A 4,824-nucleotide genomic window follows, 5' to 3' on the forward strand; every position below is an offset into this window, starting at 1 on the left:
AATAATTCAAAGCTCTTGTAGAAAACATATCCGGGAAGAAAATCAAAACATTAAGAACGAACAATGGGGGGGGGGAATATACTTCAGACATTTTTAAGGAGTTTTGTGTAAATGTTGGAATTAGAAGGGAGTTTACTATACCTTATAATCCCCAACAAAATGGGGTGTTGGAAAGAAAGAATAGGACTATAGTAGAAGCTGTTAGAGCTATGATATATGATCAAAACATAGAAACTTCATTTTGGGTTGAAGCCTATAGAACAGTTGTCTACATCCAAAATAGATGTCCTCGTTCACTTCTAGACAACAAAACACCCGAAGAAGCATTCACTGGCATCAAACCTGATATAAGTCATCTAAGAATCGTTGGTTGTCCAGTCTACTTACATATACCTAAAGAAAAGAGGTCTAAGTTAGAACCCTTGGGCAGAAAAGGAGTGTTTGTAGGCTATAGTGAAACATCTAAAGCCTATAGGATATACATACCTAGCCAAAGATTAATTGAACTTAGCAGAGATGCCATTTTTGAGGAAGACATTGCTTTCAGAAGATCCAAAAGCTCTCTTGAGATAGAAGATCAAGATCCTCCTAACAATATGGAAGAGGATCATACTCCTGAGATTCAAAGGGAGACTCCTGAAGAAATTGATAGTGAATATCAAATTGCTCCCTTAAATGAACTCAGTAATGAAAACCAAAAGAAACCTCTTTGGGCTAGGAAGATGATTCAAGAAGCCAAGAATTATACAGCACCAAAGGGAACCTTCAGGGAAAGCAAGAGACCTCATAGATTCTCTAGCTATGTTGCCTTGATGAGTGAGATCATAAATTCAGAACCATATTGTGTTAAAGAGGCTCTCAATCATCAAGTGTGGAAAGATGCTATGTCAGAAGAGTATCAGTCCATTATAAAAAATGATGTCTGGGACATCGTACCAAGACCTAAAAAAAAATATGTTGTATCATCAAAATGGCTTTTCAAGATCAAACATGCTGCAAATGGTAGCATTGAAAAACACAAAGCCCGGTTTGTTGCCAGAGGTTTCTCTCAGAAATAGGGAATTGATTATAAAGAGACTTTTGTCCATGTTGATCGTTACACTTCAATTAGAGCCGTAATTGCTATTGCAGCATCAAAGGGATGGAAGATCCATCAAATGGATGTGAAAATTGCATTCTTGAATGGTACGATTAAGGAGGAATTCTATCTAGAGCAACCTGAAGGATTTGTTATACATAAGGTTGAATCACATGTTTGCAGATTAAAGAAAGCTTTGTATGGACTCAAACAGACCCCTAGAGCCTGGTATGAAAGAATTGATCACTACCTCTTGGGGTTAGGGTTTTCCAAAAATGATCCAAACCTCTACTTTAAGGTAATTGATGGTGATATGTTAATTCTTATTTTATATGTTGATGACCTATTAATCACATGAGAAGATCACCTAATTACCCAGTGTAAAAAGGACTTAGCTTCATAATTGGATATGAAGGATTTGGGTATCCTACATTACTTCCTTGGATTAGAAGTTTGGCAGCAGGGAAATGGCATCACGTTGAATCAAGGAAAGTATACTATTGACATTCGGAAGAGGTTTGGAATGATGGAGTGCAGACCCATGTCTACACCTATATAAACAAATCCGCACAAATTGAAGGAAGTAGCAATAGACTCAGAATTTGCAGATCCCACTCTCTACAGACAGATAATTGGATCCTTGATGTATTTGGTCAACACTAGACCTGATATTTGTTATGCAGTGAATGCACTTAGCCAATTTATGTGTGAACCAAAGGAGATACATCTTGTTGCAACAACATTCTAAGATACCTTCAAGGATCAATTGGATATGGTCTTAGATACAAACATGTAGACCTAGATCGATATGGATACACTGACTCGGATTGGGCTGGAAGTGTGGTTGACGGAAAGGCACATCAGGATGTTGCTTCAGTTTAGGATCAGCAATGATCTCATGGATCAGTAGAAAACAATCCTTAGTTGCACAGAGCTCTACAGAAGCTGAGTACATTACAGCCTCCATGGGAGCAAGAGAAGCAGAAGCAATGTGGCTTAGAAAATTGCTTGTAGGATTGTTTAGTCAGTCCTTGAATCCTACTGTCATCCATTGTGACAACTAGAGTTGCATCAAACTTTCAGTGAATCCAATGTTTCATGATAGATCAAAACACATTGAGATTCTTTATCATTGTGTTAGAAACATGGTAGAAAGGAATGTGATCTAGTTGGAGTATATTAGTACAAGTGATCAAACAGCAGACATCCTCACCAAGTCACTCTCCAAGATAAAGGTTGAACACTTTCGGGATAAACTTGGTATGGTTGAAAATGTAAATTAAATTTGAGATTGAGCTTTGATCATTTTATTTGTACTAATATTTAAAGATTTTTAATGTGTAAACTCTTCTATTGTCATGTGTGTGACTCCATGACTTCATGGGCCCCTATGGACATTGTTGAAAGGTGACGATTTTCCAATAATGAACACTTGTATCTAATTGATGTTGTGAAGTGACAACTTTACAATGATCAATTTTACTGTCATGATGGATATCTGTGGACATATCATGATAGTTAATATCTCTTAGACATTATGGTAGATATCATGAGACTTGATGTCATTAAATAAACCATAATAACTCTGCAAGAGAACGTCATGTTGGATATTATGAGTCTTAATATCTGTGGATATGCCATGATCTGATATCCATTATGGTGGGCATCATGAGATGTGATGCCAAGTGCACATACCATAAAGAAGGATATTTATGAGATATGGTGAATATCACGTGACTTGATATTCTTGGTTATACCATATCTCTTGATATCTTGATAAGGTATCTCTCTTCCTCCACAATTAATGGATCTATTGTGTTATGCTCTTGGATAGATTTTATCCTCCCTAGCTAAGAGGGAATGTTAAAGATGATAGCTTCGGTCAAATAAACATGATCATGAATGAGACTTACATCATTGGAATAATTTATATATGTATACCAATATACATAATAATAATAATTGAGTTTATTATTATTATATATATTAATATACATACATTAATATTATTGTCATGAATAAATTAAATTCAATTAAATGATCTAATGGCTGATCATATATCGATCATCATCTTCCAAGTATAAATTTGTGATCATGAATGATCTATACCCTGTCAATAGTGTGTATCGACTACCTTCTTCGATTTACCATAAATCGATAATGTGTATTGATTTACCATAATCGATAATGTATATCAATTAATGATTCTTCATTTTAACATAACAATTGTGAATTGGTTGTGTTAAATGAATTGTTAACTATCAATTAGAATTGGTTTGGTAAATGAAATGGTTTGTGTTAATGCATTATGAAACTACCGATTATGAATCGGTATGATGTTTGTAATAATAAATGAACAGACATATCGGTGAAGAGACATGTCTCCACACCATAATCGATAATGTATATCAATTAATGATTCTTCATTTTAACATACCGATTGTGAATCGGTTGTGTTAAATGAATTGTTAACTATCCATTAGAATCAGTTTGGTAAATGAAATGGTTTGTGTTAATGCATTATGAAATTACCGATTATGAATCGATATACTGTTTGTAATAATAAATGAACAGACATATCAGTGGAGAGACATGTCTCCACGGAGACATGTCTATCCATCATGTGCCTTCTCATATATATATATATATATATATATATATATAATTCACAAACAGATCAACGAAGGCATTACAGCAATCAATAAGTACATGCCTTTGAAGATCGATCTATTCTTCTCACTCGGCAATATAATCATACTTGGCGAATTAACTTACTGTGTGCATTTATTAATTCCTCCTTACACTTGCAGCAACCTGCAAGATTCATAGGTTAGTAAGAGCATCATTTGTGAAACATAAAATTAAAGGATACCTCTATTCTATCTACTACGAAATCTAATATACATTAACAACTTGTACTTGGAGACATTAGAAACTGGTACTGGTATTGGTACGATTAATTTTCAAAAATAGGAGAGGGAGGTACTTGGAGATGCCATTTTAAAATATATATAATTTAATAATTTTCAAAAAATATCATTTGAAAACAAAAACAGTGGTAAAATTTAACATTAACTTTAAAATTGAAATTACAACTGCTTATACTGCTGGTACCATAGCTAGTCTTAATTGTTCAGCAGAAGTAAGGAAATATAGTTGTTCAGCACAATCAATATTGTCGGGTAAATAGTAAAGGCAATTTCTCTTTAGACCATTACAGTGACAGGAAATCAGTCATACAACTGTTCATGTCCCTCTCAAAGTCTACACTGTCAGTAGATCCGATCACTATAACTTTGCATGGATTTGTCTTCCTACGATGCAATTTCCTTATTAGTTATTTCCCTGCGACTTTGTTGCAGGCTTATTTTATTTATTTGCCTTCCTTTTTTGCCATTTACTGTGTTTTGCTCTAAGCTTTTTAGCAAGAAAAAGTCAATTTCTGGTCAGGACACTTCAGAGACAGCAGGAGACGGCAGCCAAAAGCACCCTATGTGTCAGGAAGTTTCTAGGGACGTCTCTGCAACTGGAGGCACATCTCCATCTCCGAGGCCCGTCTCACGTGGTAGGAGACGGTCTCCTAGTAACAATGATTTGCAATATAAACTGCATAAATTTTAGCATAATGAAAACTTAAATGAACAAAGAGCATTAATTGCAGACAAACACTGGCACTGACATGCATGGATCCATCAAATCAATAAAGGATCCCAATCGGGTCTATTTACCACACAACAAAAAATACG

This window comes from Cryptomeria japonica, chromosome 6 (genome assembly GCF_030272615.1).
Source record: "Cryptomeria japonica chromosome 6, Sugi_1.0, whole genome shotgun sequence".
NCBI lineage: Eukaryota > Viridiplantae > Streptophyta > Pinopsida > Cupressales > Cupressaceae > Cryptomeria > Cryptomeria japonica.